This window comes from Canis lupus, chromosome 8, assembly GCF_003254725.2.
Source record: "Canis lupus dingo isolate Sandy chromosome 8, ASM325472v2, whole genome shotgun sequence".
NCBI lineage: Eukaryota > Metazoa > Chordata > Mammalia > Carnivora > Canidae > Canis > Canis lupus.
Window position 1 is genome coordinate 41,563,610 of NC_064250.1, and position 20,908 is coordinate 41,584,517.

Consider the following 20,908-nt stretch of genomic DNA (forward strand, 5'->3'; position numbering starts at 1 on the left):
GCAAAGCCCTTTGTGAGACACTTCGGCCTCAGATCTTACTGCTTTTGCTACCTGAGGTGCCCTTCTGAGCTGCTACTGCCACCACCACCCCCCAACCCTTGGCCCATGACCCATAATCTTCCTTCAAGGCTCAGCTCCTCCTCCACTGCCTCATTCGTCTACCTCTGGACCCAGTTCACTTCTGTGACAACAGTTAGCACTGCGCTTTGCACTAATGGCTGCTTGATGGATATCTAATATAATGTTAAGAGGAAAAAAAAGCAGCATTCAAAACTGAATAACTAACATGATTTTGATTTTCCAAAAGCATACATTCATGTAAATGTACAAAAAAACTAATCATAATCATCTCTGAATGGTGACATCACAAGTGATTTTTATTTCCTTCTTTAAGCTTCTCTCTGTGTAATCTAAAATGTCTAACAAATAGGTATGCATTTTTATAAAAATAAAATTTTATCTTAGAAACATTTGTTGTATGACCACGTATTAATTGTCTTTGTGCCTTGTATATAGAAGATGTTCAACAAATTTGCCAAGCAAATGAACCTCAGGAAACTTGATGTCCTATAAAGTTCATGTGGGTTCCTCCCTCCTGAGCCATCACCAACAATAAACCATGATTCATGGTTTAAATAGCATGAAGTGGTTAAGCCTGGGGGTCCCAGATCCTAACTTCCTGGTCTCCCTCTTGCCCTTTCCTTTCCAATTTCCTGGTACCCTTCACCTGTGGGATGTAGGGCATGTTCCCTGACATTTCTATGCCTCGGTTTTCTTACAGGGAAAGAGAGAATAATAGGAGTAACTACTTTTGGGGGTATTGTAAGGATGAATGAGCTAATAGATAGACACTACTAAGATTACAGCAAATGCTCAGGAAAAGGTGGCTGTCACTTCTGCCACAGAGCTAGGCTTCCTGGTCAGCTTCTCCAGCTCTGAGTGCCACTTCCTACCTGAGGCAGGGTCATTCTGCCCCTGCTTTTAGTAGCTGTTGGGCAACCTTCCTTGCCAAGCAGGTCAGGTCTTCACCTCCACCCAGAGCACAACCCAGCAGCCAAGCAACCTTGTGAAACCAATAATCGCCTACACAGCCCATGGGAGAACAAAGACTGAGCTGAGGAGAGGCAAGGTGAGCTTCCAGCTTCTGTGCAGCTCAGGAGTTTTACTGAGGGGGTGGGAAGGGGTCTCAGAACTAACTCTCTGAGGTCCAGGCTTGACAAGAAGGGTGAAATGAAAGGGCTAGTGTTCCTTGCACACCTTCTCACACCATCATTTTATCCTGCAACTCCAATAGGTTGTTAGCCTTCCAGAGTGGGAGAGAACAGACCCAGGCTCCAGGGAAACTCACTGAGAATGAAGAAGAACCATGACTGGAGGTAGGTGGGGCTGTGGTGGCCTGGAGACCACTCTACCTGCCGCCCAGCTCTGACTCCTCTGGCCCACAGCAGCCAGGGGAAAGGGCTCCCTGTTCATCAGACGCAGCAGCCTAACAAAACTAGTGGATTTCTCAGGTCTGCCCCCACCTTAATGCTGACTTTAAAACCCTGCTCTCCTTGCCTCATGAACTCATCTTTAGACATGGTCAAGGATGTCCCAGCCAGTAACAACTCAGGGGCTCCGGTCACGCCTCCCTCTCCCCCGTCCCCCAGAGCAGATGATTTGGAAGAGGTGGACTTCCAAACCCTTCGAGCAGAAGTAAGATGGAAGGAGCAGCTGTTAAAGGGTGAAAGAGGGCAAGCCGTTGAACAGAAGAGAAGATGGGGGCAAAAGAACAGGGTGAGCCCGAGGACGAGATTCCATTTCTGGAATCTTCCATACTTCGAAGAACAGGGGTAGGCGGAGGGGAAGCATACCTAGGCAAGGTCAGGCCACGTCCGAGGGATTGTGCCAGAAGAACACGCCTACTCCACACGAGACAAACAGGGAAGCTGGAAGTCCTGACTGGGGCCAGGAGATGGGGGTGAAGACAGAGAAAAGGGATATGAGACAGTGTCATCAGCTGGGATGGCCACTCACACTGTGGTGGCACAGGCACTAACATTCGGGGCAGCGTTGGTTTGACTGGATTTTCAAAACTCCACTCCCTGAACCCATTGTTAATACTTGCAAGAGTGCTTAAACGTTGAGTTAGGACAAGATCCCCCACCCTGTGCTGGCCCAACAGACCCCCATCCTCCCCCCACCTAAACTCCTTTGCCCCAGACTCTCCCAGTACCTCCTGGCTCAGCACTGGGACCAAAGCCCTGCGAAGGCCTGCATCAGGAAGAACCAGCAGCTCACTGGACGTTGGCCTCTCTTTCTCCTGGTGAAGACACAACCATCCTGAGGACCGTGGCACAGAGACAGGACAGCCGGGGAAACAAAACTCAAAGTGAAGTAAAGGGGAGAGCATGGGCAAGGATAGAAACAGGAGAAAAGAATTTGGAGAGCTGAGGATGGTTTTGCAAGCAGGATACTGGGGAACAAACAGCACCCAAGTATAAGAGTCTACTTGTTGATAAAAGGGCCTGTGAACCAGTAAAGGGCCAGAACTCAAGGTAACTTGACAGAGCAGGGCACTGCCCCACTAAGGGGACAGCTTATAGGTGCTTTGCAGGGGAGGAGTTCAGAGTCTTACTCCCTAAGAGTATCTCCCCAGCTCCTGGAACCTGCTGAGCTATTCCTGAGAAAGAGAGCAGAGCAAGTTGAGAGGGACAAAGAGAATGCCATAAAAGTCCAAGATAGGCTGGAGGCAAAACCAAAGGAGATGACTGCCTTTGGTTTTACCCCAAACTCCCATCTTATTCCAGGGAGCTAAGGTGCCACAACACAATGACTCTGGGAATTTCTGTCCAGAGGAGGATCTTGCTAGAAAATTGGGATTCCTCTTCCATGCAATTAGACTAGGCAGGACTTCCTCTTTCATCTCATTTACTTCTTCATTCCCAGGTGCCACCATTGCTACAGTTCTGTGTACTGGGGAGCTACACAGCTCCCCTGGGGGCCCCTGAGAACAAGGCAGTGGGGGACGCTGAGTCCAGTTCCCTGGCAGGCTCTGTGCTCAGAGTGAGTGGAATCAAAGAGGAGTGGGCAGCTGCCCTAACATCTGGGTGAAAGATGCAAGGTCTGAAACCATCCTGAGCATCCTCTGTGGTTATCAAGTTGAGGGTGGGGTGGGGTGGGAAGAACACATGGGCTTGCTCTAGGGCCAAAAGGGAAGCAAGTGGAGCTCAATACCTGTGGTCACTGGCTAACCCAGATGCCATAGAGTTCCACCCCTCCTTGCTATGGGCATCCCCCAGGAAATTCCCCTGGGATGGTCCTCCCTCCACCTCCCATGTCACAGGAATAATCAGGCACTCTTCTCTACACTTACCATGTATTAACTCACATAATACTCAAGCCTATTTTATAGATAGGGCAATTGAGAAAGAGAAAGCTAAATAATTACAGCTATAAAAGGCAGAACTCAGATTCAAAGCCAGCAAGTCTGGCTCCAGATCCTTCTCAGCACACTGCATTGCCCTTGAAGCTGACTACAGGCTCCTCGGTGGGTGACACCATTTTCTGAGTTTCTACTTCTGGAAGGCTAGAATGGTATATGGAGAGGCAATAGGAAGCAAGAAGGATGTGAGCATCTAGATAGATCATTAGTGAAGCTCAGAACTGGTGTCAGAGCAATTGAAGGCTTCCAGCACATTCTGAGAGGCCAAGTTCTGGTCTAAGGCCAAGTTCTGGTAAGATCCAACTGACGATCCTCCAGAGTCATAGCTGACCCTCAGAGGACCACAGTGGCAGCCACCTCTGAGGGCCTCAAGGCACGTGCCATTCAAAGACCTTTTACGAGGACACAAAGTTTCCCTGACTGCCAGCCCACCCCCGTGTGGCTGGACATCTCAGATGGCCCAACCCAGCCATGCAAATACCAGCCAAGAGCAGTGACCAGCATCACACTGCCCAGAAAAACCCAGTGCCTGGAGCAGCAGCAGACCACTCCACACAAGGCAGCAGCCTGGGGAGGATTTTAGAAGGCCTCAGATGCTAAGCAAATCCTAGCTGGCAGGCATGATGGGGCAATCGGACTTGGAGAACAGAGTCAGCTTGGCACAGAAGTTCACGAGGGCTCAGGCAGGGATGACACCCTGTGGTGGATGGGGGCCTCAGGCTGGGCATCCTGTGTGTTGTCCACAAGGCTCTTCCCAGACCTCATGCAGCTGCCTCTCTCGTTATTCAGATTTCAGCTCAACTGTCACCCCTGAAACCTTCTCTAGTCTCCAATCCAAAATAGCCTCCCCAGCACTGACATCATCCTGTTTCAGTTCTCATACCGCTTTCACTTTCTGCTATTTTCCTACTCCTTTGTTGTCTACCTCCCCCAGTTAGAACAAATGCTCCACCAGGCTCTGTCTCGTTCAGTACTGGATGCCCAGTGCCTACAACAGTGCCTGGCAATAAAACTTAACTATTATCTGTGTCATGAATGAATGAACAAATGAATGCATGGATGGGCCCACACAGGGCAAGTATAAACACTGATGAGGGCAGGGATAAACAACTAGCTGCCTCAGCCTTCCTCTCTTCTCTTTCTTGGGAAATACAGTCTTTTTAAAATTTCAGTTCTAACATTTTTAAACATCCTTATTATTTTTTCCCCAATTGTAAAAGTCACATGTGTTCATACCTAAAATTTAAATATCACAGAAAGGAATGGCCTAGAGAGCAAAAGTCCCGCATCACCCTACATCTTAGAGAAAGTCACTATTAATGGTATGTTGTGTATTCATTCAGATTACATTCAGTTTTACAGGAAGCAAATCCATGTATCATAGAAAAGGAATTCATAATCCCACCAGGCTAGCCACCACTATCATTTTTCCCTGGCAATCTCTCTCATGTGTTTATTTTACAAGTTACCTTAATGTACTTATTCTCTAACCTGACATTTTCACTTAGTATATCATAATAATTTTTCCAAGTTGCTATATTGCCTATATTCTCACTATTACAATGGTGCTGTGATATTCCACCAGGTGGAAAACTATAATTTCCTTAACCAGGTATTCAGTAGAGAGAGGGCAATTGTTTCCCATTCCCAATATTACCATGACACCACAAGAAATATCTTTTTTATGCCTGTAACAAAAGTATTCAGTCCTTTTCTTCTCTGGGACTATTTCTTTCTTTTTTTTTTTAATTTTTATTTATTTATGATAGTCAGAGAGAGAGAGAGAGAGAGGCAGAGACATAGGCAGAGGGAGAAGCAGGCTCCATGCACCAGGAGCCCGACATGGGATTCGATCCCGGGTCTCCAGGATTGCGCCCTGGGCCAAAGGCAGGCGCCAAACCGCTGCGCCACCCAGGGATTTCTGGGACTATTTCTTTTTTTTTTTTTGGGGGGGGGGGGGGACTATTTCTTAAAGAAAGATTTCTTAACGAGTATCTCTAGAAGTGGGATCACTGGGCCAAAGGGTACAGCAGTCTTAAGACTGATATTGTTGGCTGCCCTGGGGAATTCTGCATTATGTGGAGAGTAGTCTCTGGTCTGAGTCACCGTGTTGCTGCCGTGGCCTCTGTGGTCATCTCTGTTCCTCCCCCTGACTCCCGCAGTTCAGGTACACACCACCCTGGCTACAAACCAACTCAAACACATGCTTCCTGCAAGGCCCTCCAACCACAAACTGATTTTGCAAGCCTAGGCTGAGAGAAGAAATACATGCCAGCCCTGAGTTTTTAATTGTCAACTGACTGGGTCCCCTGGGGAGCTCAGTTGGGTGAATGTCTCAGCCTTCAGCTCAGGTCCTGGGATGAAGCCCCACATTGAGCTCTCTGTTCAGCGGGGAGCCTGCTTCTCCCTCTGCTTGTGTGCTTTCTCTCTCTCTCTCTCTGTGTTAAGTAAATAAATAAAATCTTAAACAAGACAAAACAAAAATCTGTCAAATGGCAAGATCTACCTAAAGCTGAGAAATTCCTAGTTCCCCTTTTCTTTCCCTGCAAGCTCCTGCATGGAATCTAAGGCTCCGGGCTCCCATGGACCAGCCCAGCAGCTCCCGAACAGCCTGTCCTGTCAGGACTGCAAGAGCACCAGCTCTCCCTGCCCTGTGTTTCAGGGGAGTTCTCTCCCTGACCCACAGTGGGACTGTTTGCATGAGACCGACAACAGCCTTTAGACTAGACAGGCCTCTGGAGCTTGGGAAAGTGGCCAATCATCATTTTTTAAAGCACCATCAAGGAAAAGCCAGAGGTCAAGACCAGAAAGAAAGGTCAGGGGGTTCTCGCTCTACACACAGCTTGTCTGGACTTAGGAGGAGACCCTCAACAGGCCAAAAGCAGCGGAAGACTTTGTCCTCTTTCTTGGTGGCCACTTTCATAGAGGCTAAAGCACCACAAATCCTGTGCCTCCCAGTGCCCTGGATGCTCTACCCAAGGCCAATGTGAGCCACTCAATGGTTCTGGAATCCCAGATGAGGTAGTTCTCACTACACAAGGGTAAAGCCTGAGGCCCAAAGCATCCATGAGCCTACAGATAAGAAAGAGAATTTAGGAAGACGTCTTCTCCCATGTGCTGGGTGTCTGACATCACTCACGTCAGCCAATCTGGGTCTGGCCCATATTTTAGAGGCCATGTGGCTATAAGATGGCTCCAGCATGTGGCATGACCTGACACTGCTGGGCACTCTGTTCCTATCCAGAACTACAGCCCTGTGACAGGCCCTCGGACAGAACACAGGCTCAGAACTGGAAACCCCAGGGATCACCGGCCTTCCCTGTCTCACCAGCATAGACAAAGGCCTATAACATACTCACTTGTCAGACCTTTAAGTGCACGGCTCAGAACAGACATCAGGATCACTGTCCAGGAGTGTCCCGGGTTAACCTTTGTCCTGGTGCCTGGCTGGGCCTTGGTGCCATTCTCAGCAGTGTAGGCAAGCACCAGCCCCAGGGCTCAGCTGATCCTTGGCTGGTAGGCTGGAGGCTTCCATGTGTCCCTGGGAATAAAAGAGGAGGTGTTCATTACTTTATACTGCCCCAGCTCTGAGCCACCAGGCCAGTGGGAGAGGCAGCATCAAGGCAAACACTACAATTGCCTAGGCTCCGGGCTCAGCACCGGGCAGTCATCCCACCGTGCCCACTGGGCTCCTCTCTTGGAACCTACTACCTCCTTTATGCTGTCCTGTTTGCTCAGGTCTGGTTAATCCAGCAATGACAGCCTGGGATGGGTCCCAGGCGATTCACACATGGGGCTAGGACTTAGGGCTTCTTGCCCTGTGAGTAAATGTGTACACATTTGTAAATCTGAGAGGGGGTATAATTTTAGACTCCAGTGCCTTTCTCATTTAGCTTCAAATTACACTTGCACCTTCGCCCTGCAGTGCCTACATCTGTTCTCAAGGGCGGTCAAGAACCTCATAGAATGCAGACAGCACAGGACATTTGTTGTAGCATTTGGGGAGTCCAGCACAACCATACACAGGAAAACGAGCACCCCAACAAAATGTATGCAAGACCCCCTCCCCACAATCCCACCACCCTTATATCCCACTTTATTTTACCACTCTTCTTGTTAAGGCCCTTCCTATGAGCATCAATAACCGGCTACAAGCTGATACAAACCTGATGTTAGGATGCCCCTGGCCACATACACATTTTTAATATATCCCTAAGAGTCGACCATTTGATAAAGATCCTGATTTTAATGTGAAGGTCCTGCAGCTTCTCTGAAAACCCCTTGGATGCAGCCCCATCTGCATGAGCCTGAGGACAGAGCTCAGGTCCAGTGCACCCCTACAGCAGGATGAGGTGGAAGCTGGCACCATCCCCCCGCCCCCTGCTATGTGGATGGCCAAGCAGGGTCATCCGTGGAGGTGCCACCTGAGCTGGTGCCCACAGCCGGCTTCCCCCCTCACCTTACCTCCCAGGCTCTCTGAGCTGGGGTGACTCTGCCTCTGCCCTTTGGAGGCAGCAGGGGAGTTGGAGGAGAAGTGAAAGGGCAGGAGTTGGGACCAAAATTCACTGTATCCATATATGCTTGTGGCCCGGGAGGGTGTGCACCCACACCCGCCACCCCCGCTCCAGAGGCCTCCGCACTGAGACAAGGACGCACTGAGACAAGGACAAGAGCAGAGTGCAGTAGGCTGCCCTGCTCGGCTCAGCCCTCTCAGGCTCCTCCGCACACAGGAGCCTCCACCTGCCCCACCTGTCCATCCTCCCCCTTCTCCCAGCCTGCCTGGCATATACCCATTACCTGGAGGAAAGGGCTTTGATGGGGCATGTCCGACATCCCCTCTACCCCCAGCACCACCATGACCTGTGCCTGGGGAGTTCAATCCCACCCACGGCACTTCCCCTTCCCTGAGCCCTAAGCAGGCTGCATCAGCAAGCACAAGACAAAAGAGAAAGAGAAACCAACGTCCACATCCTCATAGCACAGCCTGCTGGTTGCTGCAGTCAGCCCAGGAGCCTGCTGCTGGCTGAAGTGCCCCCCTGGCAGATGAAGCCGCTGCGGTCCGAACAGGCTCCCTTCCGAGATGGGCCTGGCACAGGACGCGTCCTGCTTCCTGGTCTGCAGGCTCTTTCCGCCAGGGAGCTGGTGGGGGCTGGATGAGGAGGCGATAGTCTAGCAGGAGTCCCACCTCTGTCTCTATGTGCACGAGCTGTCCCCAACCCCCTCTGACACTCCCTGGTCCCCTAGAGGAAGTCCCTGGTGTAGATGGCATGAGGCTCCTTTGTGGAGTGCAGGGCTCTAAGTTTCTGGAGAACATGAATGTGTGAAGAGCCCTTATAGCAACTAACGTGGGCAGAACTTAAGACTTTTTTGAGTATATCATCTCTCACGATTCTCTCAAGACTCCTGCAGGGAGGGCAGGAATCATCACCGCCCACCCCACCCCCCAGCCCCATTTTAGAGATGAAAACTCTGAATCTTGGGACATTAAGAGATTAGGCCAAATCTACATATTTGACTCAAACCCTGGTCCTTGGGCTCCAGAGTCAGCCCTCTCTCCATACAGCGTGCCTTCGAGCTGCTTCCCGTGCCTCTGCATGCACTTTTCATTCACTATAATCTACTTAGTCCTTTCTGTAAGCTGCTTATTTGTAAACATACAGCCCTGAGTCTGTCCATCCAGCTTCATCAACATGCCCAGGTGCTCCTGTGAGACCCAGCTCCCTCCTCATTCCTTTGTGATGCCATCCTCCTAAGCCCTCAGCTATTGCATCACTAATGTGGCCACAGGACTTTGAACATCCTTATCCTGAAACATAATGTCCCATCTCAAAGTTATTATTGTCAAAAAAAAAAAGTTATTATTCTCTGTTTCCCCCTTCACATGGTGAATTCCTCAAGACCAAGGAATTTCTTTTGGATGGATGGACAAGCAAGCTCCAGAAGGGCCCAGCTTAATTCTTGGGTGATTGCACTATCCAGTGTTATTAACTAAACAGCGACATCTCGTATTCTTCTCTAATTTCAAGGCCACTGTCATGAAAGGCCAGTCTCCCACAAAGCACCATAAATGTTGGTTTACAGTGGCAGGGCTGTCTCTGCAAATGAGGGAAGAAAGGAGGATGCTCACTCTCTTTCTCCCACCTCCAAGAGCTATCACCTAGACCAAGAGGTGAGGACAGACGAGTGGGTGCCTTGGGTCTGGGCAATACAGAAGACATGTCACACGAAGAAGGCTGGGGGCAGGAACCAAGCGTCCCACGCATCCTGGGAGAAAGTGCAGGCTCCTACGTGGGCAAGGGGCCAAGTTCAGGCTCAGGTCAGAGAATAACAATGCCTATTCTGTTATTTTTACAATGTGCTGGCACTCTCCAAAGGCACATCCAGTTTTCATGTGCATAGCATTCATATCCAAAGAGGTTTAACCAGCAGCTCCTGCATCATTCTCTCCCCTCCCCTATAACTATTTAGGGTAAGCTGGGCTTGCGGGATTCAATCTCTACTTCTCTGGCCAGGACCTAACAACCAAACCTACCCCCTCTCCACCCTGTCCGTCCTGTCTGTCTGGTCTCCGTCTCTGTCTCCATGGCTCAGAATCTATGAGACTGGAGGCAGGAAAAGGCAGGAAAACACCATCCCTTCTTCCCTCTCCCTCTCTCCTCTTCCCCAAACCTTCCCCACCCCAGGTGCCCACAGAGTAAAGAGAAAATGCCCCAAAAACCCACTGGGGGAGCTCAAAGGGCCCTGGTTCTTCCCACATGCCCCCGAACCATGAACCACGGCTTTCACTTGTCCTGTAGTAAGACCAGTCCTGAAATGCAAGTGGGTTCAGTAACTTCCCATGCTAAAGTACACATGCAACAGGAATTCCAAATGCCCCAGGGGAAAGGCTGTGTCTGCTCAGCTCCCTTGGGAAGCAAGGAGACCCAGGGCCTTGGGCCTGACTGGCAGAGGTAAGGTTGCTGGAGACAGGAGACAGAGTGTCCACACACTCCATTTGACCCTGTCCTTCCACACCATGTCCCCTCATTTGGGGATCTGGGTTCCTTGGAATCTGGGTTTCTCTGCCAGCCAGACATCTCAGCACTCTGTTTTCTGTCTCACCTGCAGACCACTCTCTGTCCTGTCACCTTCCTCTCCTTCCTTCCTTCTCCCCATCCAGCCCCTCTTACTTCATGTGCTTTTCTCAATGTCCTCTTCTTAACAAACCCATACCACCCGTCCCCTACACCTTGGAGGGTGGTCTCTGACCCCAACCCCTTCCCTTACCCCCCCATCCCACCCCCTGGCACAGGGTAGCTGCTGCTCGCTGCCTGAAAGGCTGGACAGCTGCTGGGCTCTCTAATTAGCTGCCTGGCTGCCGTCCCAGAGCAAGGCATGTGTTACAGTAAAGAGCCGCCTCACCTCCCCTTCATCAATAATCCCTTATGCAGATCCCATCAGGCAGCAGCTGAGGGGCCCTGGAATCCTGGTCACATGAGACCAGCAAGGCTCCTCCTGTCAGCTACCTAGAAAGGGACAGACAGCAGCCTTGCAGCCTCACGGACTAAGTGACCAGAAATTTATTTATCCAGGCTCTCCCTATTACTGCCCATGTCCTTAGGATGTCTCACAGGTTCCCTCACCACCCCACACCTTTGGAGCCCCGGGAACCCCTGCCTCTTTGTAGCCTCACCAGTGGAAGCAGAAAGAAGTCCACTGGGACTTTTGGAGGATAAGCCTGGGCCCCCCAAATGACAACCAGTGCCCTGCTTTTCACAGCTTTCTACAGCCAAGCCACCCCAGAGATTTCTAAACAACCAGAGACCTAGTCCAAGAAGTCCTGTTGAGGCTAATTTGTTTATTCAAGGTGTTCCATTCCAGTGGTCAACAAATATTTATGGAGCACCTGCTGAAGGCCACACGCTGAACTGAGTGTGAACCAGACAGTGTTCCTGCCCCCTTGGAGCCTGCAGCTCTGTGGGGAGACAGAAAATAAAGAAGCTAGTTGACACACTGTAATGTCTGACAGTTGGCCACAAAGAAGGAGAAAGGCCTGGTGAGGACAGAGAAACTGGATGCTGGAGGGCAAGCCTTAAGCTTCTCTAAGGAGGTGGCTGTTGGGCTGGTGAGACTGGGGACCTCAGAATGGCCCATCGGAGGCCAGCAGCCTCCCAATAACGCCGCCTTGCCGCCCTACCTAACTCAGTTTACAAAGACCTGTAACCCTGGCCCTAATCGGAATGCAGCCCTGCCCCCATCCTGCCCCTGCGGTTTGCCTGGGGGCGACTTCCCTGACTTGGGCCTCCTCTCCAAGTCACTGAACCTTGCCCGGGAGTACTCCCCATTAAAGCACTCTCGAACCTACCCCCTGGCTCTGCTGTCTTTAATTTTCTCCGCCAATCATTAAAAGAAAACCTAACAGTGGCACTTGGGAATAGATCAGGATGATGCAAAGAAGCCTTTCAAAGACCTTTGGGAAAAGCATTCCAGGAAGAGAGAACTGTAACTGAAAAGACCCTGAGGGAGGAACAAGCTAAAAAAGCAAGTTTGAGGGGCGCCTGAGTGGCTCATTCAGTTAGGTGCCCAACTCTTGATCTCAGCTCAGGCCTTAATCTCGGGCTCTAGTTCAAGCCCCACATTGGGCTCCATGCTGGGTATGGAGCTTACTTAAAAACAAACAGGGCAGCCCGGATGGCTCAGTGGTTTAGAGCCGCCTTCAGCCCAGGGTCTAATCTTGGAGACCAGAGATTGAGTCCCACATCAGGCTCCCTGCATGGAGCCTGCTTCTCCCTCTGCCTGTGTCTCTGCCTCTCTCTCTCTCTCTCTCTCTGTCACTCATGAATAAATAAATAAAATATTAAAAAAAAAAACAAGTTTGAGAAATAGCCTGGCCAGAGCATCTAAAGTTAGTGTAATGAGGGGGTCAAACATTGCCTGCCCCTGATTGCAAAGTCACTTGGTGGTCCCTACGGTGTCAGCTGGGCCAGAACAAAGCCCCAATTCCCGATTCCCAGGGAAACATGCCCAGCACAACTGAAGGCTCCCCCTGTGGGAAGGGCTTGGAAATGGCAGGTCCTAGTCAGTCATTTGGCAATGCACTTATCTACAAATAAAGGGAAAGTGAAATCTTTTGACTGATGGCCTGACATTTCCATCTGCTTCTCATCCAAAGAATTTAAGTAACTTTACTAGGCCTTCTCTGGCCTGAGTGCTTCACTTTAACAAGGAAGTCACTATTCCTTTTTAACTCCAGCTAGCTTGTTAAGGCTTCTGTCATTTGGAATCAAGAAAATCCTAACACATGTGATTGCCCCCCATTTGGACCATACCTCTTTGGCATAAGAATCACATACCTGAGCACCACCTGCCCACCACTGTTGCCATGCACACCAGTGGCTCTGCTCTTGCAGACAGTGAGGGTCAGAGCTGAGAATAAGAGAAGTCGGATGCCTTGCAAGGTGTGTCCACCTCAGCAGGATGTATATAGCTTTGGAGGCTCCAAGTCTCCCTTCCGGACACTGTTCAGACTTTGTTATTTCTCCTTGATTCATGTGACCCTTGCCAGCAACCTAACAACCTTGACAATCTTCTAGGAAGAGGACATGTGAAAACTAGAAAACCCTGGAGGAAAAGTCTAAGCCAAGAACTAGTACACACCTACCTTGTTTTTCTACAAATTACAGAACAGCACTGTCCAGTTTGATAGACACTAGCTACATGTGGCTATTTAAATTTCAATTTTAGGGGTGCCTGGTGACTTAGCTAAGCATCCAACTTGATCTCAGCTCAGGTCTTGATCTCAGGGTCATGAGTTTTGGCCATGTGTTGGGCTCCATGCTGGACCCTGTGTTGGGTCATGCTGTGCTCCATGCTAAATTTAAATAAAACTAAAATTCAAAAAATTCCATCCCTCATTGTATACTAGCCACATTTCAAGTGTTCAGTAGCGACATGTGGCTAGTGTCTACCATACTGGACAGTGCAGATATAAAGCATTTCCATCATCAAATAAAATTCTATTGAATTGCACTACTTTAGAGCTTACCCAGGGTAACCAGAAGGCTGCCAAATACACAGACCTAAAATTCAGCTACATTTTCTTGCTCTTGAAAATCCTTTTCTTCTGAATGGACACCCCCTGCCCTTCCTCTCTTCCTCAGGCTCAGGCCTAGTTAACCATGGTGAGATGGAGCCCAGGGGAACCATGAACCCTTGTTCCATGAAAGTCTCTGTCCAGTGCCTGAACAGTGACTTTTATCCAAGAGCCAAGATAGGGCTCATGGTGAATGAGGTCAGCACTGGGTCTTTGGCCATAACTCAGTTTAGGGGTGCTGCCTGGAGTTGTTTAAAAAGTCCAGACCATTTATTAGATACCTCTTGTAAGCCAGGCAGCTTCCACACAGGCCATCACCTCGATCCCCCTCCACAAGTCAGTGAGGCAGACATTAACTTGGATTTCCTCAGGAGGCAAGCAAAGCTCAAAAGAAGTTAAATGACAACTAGAAAATGGGAGGGCCAAGAGTTTTCACCAGCACTTTTTTCTCTTACACCAGTCATGAGAGATGGAGATGTAGGGACCTTCATTTACCCAGGGCAATGAGCCACCTACAGTTGGCAATGGGTTCTCATGGTGGAAGTCTTATGTGAGCCTCCCCTCCCAGCCTACTCAAGTCCACCCAGGGGCTTGGAAGAGCTGCCTCCAAGGGTCTGCCCATGAAGGCACCATTACTGAAAGACATCACAGCAAAACCACAGGAAAGCCAAATACAGAAGACAAATCTGAGAAGGTGGTAGGGGTCAGAACACAGACATAAGGCATTTCTCCTGGGCAAAGAAGGGAAGGGCATGATAAAATTTTGTTCTAGAAGGCTATACAAACCATGAGTTCCTTATCTTCGCATCCCCATGTCCTGGATAAAACATACAGTAGGGACTCAATATCCAAGTGCTGAACAGGCGAAGCGGCAAGGTGCAGGTCCTCCCTGAGTGAGGCGGCCTGGCCAAGCAGAGCCTGAAAGGTGAGGGAATGAGGTGCTCTGAAGGAGCTGTGACGGTCTCCATCTGGTCTGCTCAACATAGGACCCAATCCGAATGCCCCTTTCACTTAAATAATGGCCCAGAGGGAAGGCCCTCAACCACTGGGCTGGGCACTGAAGGCAGCCAGGCACTTCCACCTTGAGCTTGAGCTCAGTAGCCCCAGCCCCTCACTCAGGCTCTCGCTGGACAGCTCCATCTACTGTGAAAGCACCAACTCTTGCAACACTTTCAAAATAATGGCTCCAAACAGCAGTTAGGCAAGAGTAATTAAAGGGATGTTATCGCAGTCAGTCTCTCATTAGCCACGTAATTAGACTGCTGAAAATAATTAACATTCCTTTTGACAAAGGAAACAGAGGAACCATTACGTTCATTAGAACAGCCTCAGACTAGCTTGAGGAAGGCTGAGAAGTCATCCCCTCCTGGTCCTGCACAGGCCAGAGTCAGCATCCGGTAACCCAGACCTGGTGGCGAGTCCTGCCCTGGCCCAGATGCCCCGAAGTATGTATTATGGGTAACAATAACACAATCGCATATCCTCAGAGAAAAAGCACTTGAAGTAAATGCATGACTGTATCAAGACAGCAAGGCCGGGGCATGTGCCTGTCTCCCCCAAGGCCCAAGAACATGATGAAAGAGACATTTTCTAGGAAGAATAAATCCATTACAGCACCAGAAAACAAGAAGGAATGATATGGGATCCCTGCAGATGGAAAGTAAAAGGGAAGAAACTGATAGAGAAATCACAACCCGCCCAAAGTAAAACCATGAAAATAAGTAATAACAATAATAACAGTAACTGGCACTCATACAGCACATATCCATGACAGACACTAGTCTAAGAACTTTACATGTATGATTTCATGTAACCTTCACAAAAATCCTTGACATACAGACTATTAGCCTCACTTTATAAGACCCAGAGTTACACAGCTTTCCCAAAGTCATAGTACTAATAAGTGCCGGGTTAGCATCTGAACCCAAGCAAGTGTGGCTGAGGGTTCTATGCCAGGATGTTGGGCTGGGGTGGGGGTGCAGCCACAAGAAGCCTGGAGTGGTTAGTGATTGGATCTGGAGCAGCCGGGCAAGTGGGCCCCTACTCACCCTCCCACCCATGCTGTACCCTGGACACTGGGGCAGGGAGGCAAAGGTGACATCTAGACAGCAGTCCCTAGTAGGCACATCCCACTCCCCTGTCCATAACCGGAGATTGGCACAGAATTGGAGTTCACAGAGCCGTGATTGAAAAACCTCACAATACAGGGCAGCCCGGGTGGTTCAGCGGTTTAGCGCTGCCTTCAGCCCAGGGCCTGGTCCTGGAGACCCGGGATCGAGTCCTACGTCAGGCTCCCCCTCTGCCTGTGTCTCTGCCTCTCTCATGAATAAATAAATAAAATCTTTAAAAGAAAAAAACCTCACAATACAAAGAGAGGAACACATGACCAAGACTCACTAAATATTTGACAAAAACCAAAACCACCAAAGCAGCACTAAATTTGAGAACAGAAGTTATAGGTAGAAAACAAAATAAAGTCGACAGAATGAAACATTTTTAAAAGTACAATTACTATCCTCTGAAGGATCAGAAGGGCTACTGGATCCATGAACCAAAACAAGTCTGATATCAGAGGAATGTTAAAGACCTAACAAGTGAAGGAAATACACCACAGTGAACCAGTTATCTCTGGATGAAAGAATAATCTCATTAGAATTTTTCTTTTTATATGTCTGTTTTTCTAAACTTCCTATACTGAATATGTATTATTTTGAGAGCTGGAAAAGCTCCCTTTTAAAATGCCTGGCATGAGGTAGGAGCTCAGTAAGATTTGGTTACAGAGTAGGTCCTGCCTACTGCGTCAACTCTTAGCCCTACCCAGGCCGGCTGGTAATTCATCACACCAGAATCACACCACCCACACCCCATCCCCCCACTTCTGTGCACACAGCTCCCCTCCTGGAGTGCCCTCATCCCTCCTCCGTTTACCCATATTTGCCTGTTCTTGGGTGCCCAAAGACGACCTTCATCAAAGAAAGGTCGCTGCATTCCCCTTAACTCACTCATCCCTCTTCTCCAAACTTCTAAGGGCACCTGATTCTCCAGGGACATGGAACAGCTCTGGTTGAACTGCCCAGTGGGGTCACAGCGTTGACAACTTATCTGCCCTTTACCTTTCAGTGGGTCCAAGTTTGGTATCCCGACTCTATCGTAGGCTCCTTAACGATACCAAGAGGGCACGAGCCTTCTTTTTTATGCCCCACTGTGTCCAAGTAAAGCAGAGAAGTTTTTGCAAGAATCCGCTTGCTTATGTATCAGTTAAGTGAATGAGGAAGGAGCTGCTCCTCCTGGTGGGAGTAAAAGAGGCAGATTATTATGGAAATGCAGTTACTCACCGGGCTGGACCCCAGGCACCTGGACACCTGGGCGAGGCCGTAATTGGGTCACTTGGTCTGGTCCCAGACACCTTTAAACTCCTACTACTTGCATAGGATCCAGAAATACCTGAAAACCCAGAGGGTCTGGCTGGTAAATCTAGAAGCAAAATGTTGATGAGCAGGATATTCATGAGGTCTTAGGATGTCTCCCCACACAGTGCTTACTAGTAGCAAGGAAAAACGAATAAACACACAGTGAAGGAATTGGATAACACCTTGGCCAACAGCTCAAATGTAACATCACATGTAAGGGGCGAATGGCCACCCAGCGCCTCAGGTTGTAATATGCTGAAAGGACACAACACCACTCACGGAAATCCCAGTCAGGATCATGTAACCCAGAGTCTGAACATGAGGCAACGTCAGACCAAATCCAAAGGGAAAAATATTCCTTTTTTTTTAAAGGGGGAGGAGAAGGCTATATTCTTCAAAAATGTCAATGTCCTAAAAGACAAAGACAGGCAGGCTCAGGAATCATTCTAGATGGCAAGGGGACGAAAGGGACACGACAACTAAATGCAGTATGGGATTCCAGACCAGATGGTGTACTGGCAGGGATCATGGGGAGGTCAGAGGGTGGAGCCATAAAGGACATTATTAAGTCAGTTAACAAAACTGGAATACTGCTAGCAGGTTAAAGTATCGTCTCAACGTTCAATTTGCTGAAAGTTATATAAAACGACATTCTTATCCTTAGAAAATCCTCACTGAAGGGTTTACAAATAAAGGGCCATGATGTAGGCAACTTTCTCTTAAACAGTCCAGAAAAAACTTGAGAGAGAGAGAGGGAACATAAATGGGACCAAATGTCAAAAAGACTGAATCTGGATAGAGTATATGGGTGTTTTGTACTATTCTGTAATAGTATTCTGCAGCTTTTCTGTAAGTTTGAAATGACTTCCAAATAAAAAGTTTGGAGGAAAAAACAACAACCAGAGGGGCCCCTTCCACCAGGCAGGGTGTGGGGCAGGGGTGCAGCAGACATAGAGGGTGAATCCAGGGAGGACACTGGTCATCACACATCTGTATTGAGCACAAAAAATTCTAGCTTTGCCAAAATAATACACGTGGACATATTTCCTTTCCCAGTTTTGACTTCCCCTGTTCTTAGGTCTCCATCAGGTTACTCTTTCCTCTCCCCATGATCAGCAATCTTCTAGGAGGCCTCCCTATTAATACCAGAGAATAAGACTGATTAACCTTTTGGGTGTATTCTTATTATATGTAGTTAATATTTTCTGGAGATATTTTGAGATCTCTTTTGTCCACAAGGCCATCAGAACTAGTCGGTTATATTTGTTAAGCCAAGTCTCCTAGGTGTTATATGATATATGCCCCCCCCCCCCCCCCCCGCCAAATTTTGTAGCTAGTCCTATTCATACAGCTTGACTTCAGGCCTTTAGGCCCTATTCCTCCCTTTGGAGATATGCAGACTTCCTAGGGTGTGCACCCCATTTCCCACCCCCCACTTCCCTCACCACCACCTGACTATGAAGTAAACTTCACTCCTACCACAAACACCCTGGGTACAGCCTCCCTCCCCAGGTGCCCTGCCTGTTGCCATTGGGTGTGGTCACAACACACAGTTGACACAATCTCTTTAAGCAGCCTCCCTGTGGGCTAAAGGGAATCAAGCAAACCATCACATTGTACAAATTCATTTATTAATTCAGAAGTCCTCATATGCATCTTTTATGTGCAGACTACTCAGTGCTAAGGAGGCTAGAGTATGAAAGCTTAAGCACAAGAGTGGGGCGGTTGTTTTTAAAACACTGGAAATATAAAATTTTGAAAATTCTACTGTAACATCAAACACCAGAAAATGAGTAGCAATAGTAACGTACCCTCTCACAGTGCTTTTCACTCAAATGAGCCTTTTTAAGTTCATCTCATTATTCATGAATTCATTCCCATCTTCAATAGCCAATTACTCATAATCTGTGTTGTGCCACCAGGAACATGCAAAGCCCATTGAGGCAAAGGCTCCACCTGGACCACAGGAAGCTGCCATTCTCTGTGGCCCTGGATTGCCCAACCAGCCTGTACATAGATGCTTAGGGTTCTGGCCATGATGGGGCACCAAAGAAAATTATTTAAAAGGAGAGAAAATTAGAGTCAGAAAGAAGCTCTTGTGGCTTCAGGGAACCAATAAATTTTGCTGTTTCTGAAAACATGACTCTATCTTGTAACTTAGAATTACATTAATTTATGTTTAATTATTTATAGGACCATAAACCCATCAGTTCTGACGGCCTCTAAAGATCTTAAACCAGCCCAAACAGTAAGTATAGGTTGCAGTCCTGAATGCTGACAAGAGTCAAGCAGGCAACTCAAATTAAGACTCAAGAGCTATTAAGAAAGCAGGACTAGGGGCTCCTGGGTGGTTCAGGTGGTTAAACGTCCAACTCTTGATTTCTTTGGCTCAGGTCATGACCTCAGGGTGATGAGATAGAGCCCTGCATCGGGCTCCTCACTGAGCATGCAACCAGCATACTTAAGCTTCTTTCTCCCTCTCCCACTCCTCGCCCACCTTGCATTCTGTCTCTCACAAAAATAAATAAAGCAAGCAGGACTGACAGGACTTGGCAGGGCTTTCTGGGGAGGGGGTCAGAGGGAGGGAGGATTCAAGGGTGACACCCAGACTTCTGACTTGGGCAACAGCATGTCATTCTCTGAGAGAAGAGGATACAGGGACAGGGGAAGAGACAACCCACTACAAGCTGCCTTTCAGATGCTCCAAGTCTGAGCTGCTCACAGACTCTGGCCGGAGGGAGGTCTGGGCCACCAGGTGGATAAAGCAATAAAGAGGGGAACCTGCTGGGGAGAAGGGGAGGGGGGTGGTATCGGGGCTGGCTGAGGACAGGGCATTGAGAAAGGGCCAAGAAGGCAGGAGGACCCCCAGCAAGGAGGGGGCTAGGGAGTGTCAGGGGTCATGGTCAACTGCAGAGGCAAGTCAAATAGGGGCTGGAGGGGGCACCTGGGTGGCTCAATCAGTTAAGCATCTGCCCTCGGCTCAGGTCACGATCTTAGGGTCCTGGGATCTAGTCCTGCATCGGGCTCCCCACTTGGTGGGGAGTCTGCTTCTCCCTCTGCCTCTCTTCCCTCCAACTCCCTGCTTGTGCTCTGTGTTCTCTCTCTCTAAAATAAATAAAATCTTTAAAAAAAAAAAAAAAGATAGGGGCTGGAGAGACTTAGCAGCACAGAGGTCACTGGGGGCCATTCAGTAAGGAGGAGCCCCCACAAGAGGTGACTGAGACAGTGTGTCCTGATGACCCTTGAGGATAACTCTTTTGAGAAGTTTGCCTGTGAAGGGATGGAGATAGAAAAGCTGCTGGAGAAGCAGCAATGAGGGGGTGTCCTTTCTCCCTGCCATCTTCCCTCTTTCCTAGATAGAGACCTAAGGAGGTTTAAATGCTAAGAAAAAAGCCACAGCAAGGGAACACTTATAGATAGGAACTATGTTGTGGGGTACACATGGATGCTCTGGCTGTGGTGGAGAGCACAGTGAGCCACAATCCCAAATGCCAGCAGGACACATGCAGCATCATAACCCCCTTCACAGAGAGCCAGGCATCTGAAGTTAAGGTCATGCAAGTAGTGAGGTACTATAGCCCAGACCTGGAACACAGATAGGTCTCCGGTTCCTGGTCCTGGTGCTGGTCCTACTTCCAGGATTCCAGACTAGTAGTTCTCAATGGGGCCACCCTAGGGTTGGAGGGACCCTCTGTCAGCACCATGGTGGATGGGAGTGCTTATAGGTACTCAGAGGTGAGGACCTGGAATTCCCACCATGGTCCACAAACAAATTCTCCCACATGATGTTAGAACATCCCACTGGATATTCACAGAAGTGAAAAGCCCATTTATAATCATCTACATCTAGAACCAAACTCCCTTTCTGAAATAATCACAGAACATTTTGCATGGTTTTAACATATAGTGAATTGTCTGGGAATACCTTCATAGTGTAATTCGAGGGGATACTATATTTCATATCCTTTGGAACTTTACCAAGAGTGGTTGATCATCTGGGAT

At 48.8% G+C, this 20,908-nt stretch overlaps 1 protein-coding gene across 22 annotated transcripts in view; it reads right to left on the reverse strand.

Moving 5' to 3' along the window:
* TMEM229B (transmembrane protein 229B) overlaps positions 1 to 20,908 on the reverse strand; it is a 40,878-nt gene that overhangs the window by 7,573 nt on the left and 12,397 nt on the right. For 8 of the 22 annotated variants that reach the window (XM_049113272.1, XM_049113275.1, XM_049113273.1 and 5 more), the window contains 4 exons: positions 16,610 to 16,783; positions 6,784 to 6,965; positions 2,216 to 2,302; positions 1,854 to 1,941 (listed from right to left, as the gene is read on the reverse strand). The gene's annotated coding sequence lies outside the window, so the exon portion shown is untranslated. The other 14 variants (XM_025442594.3, XM_025442602.3, XM_025442596.3 and 11 more) reach the window with 8 other exon arrangements.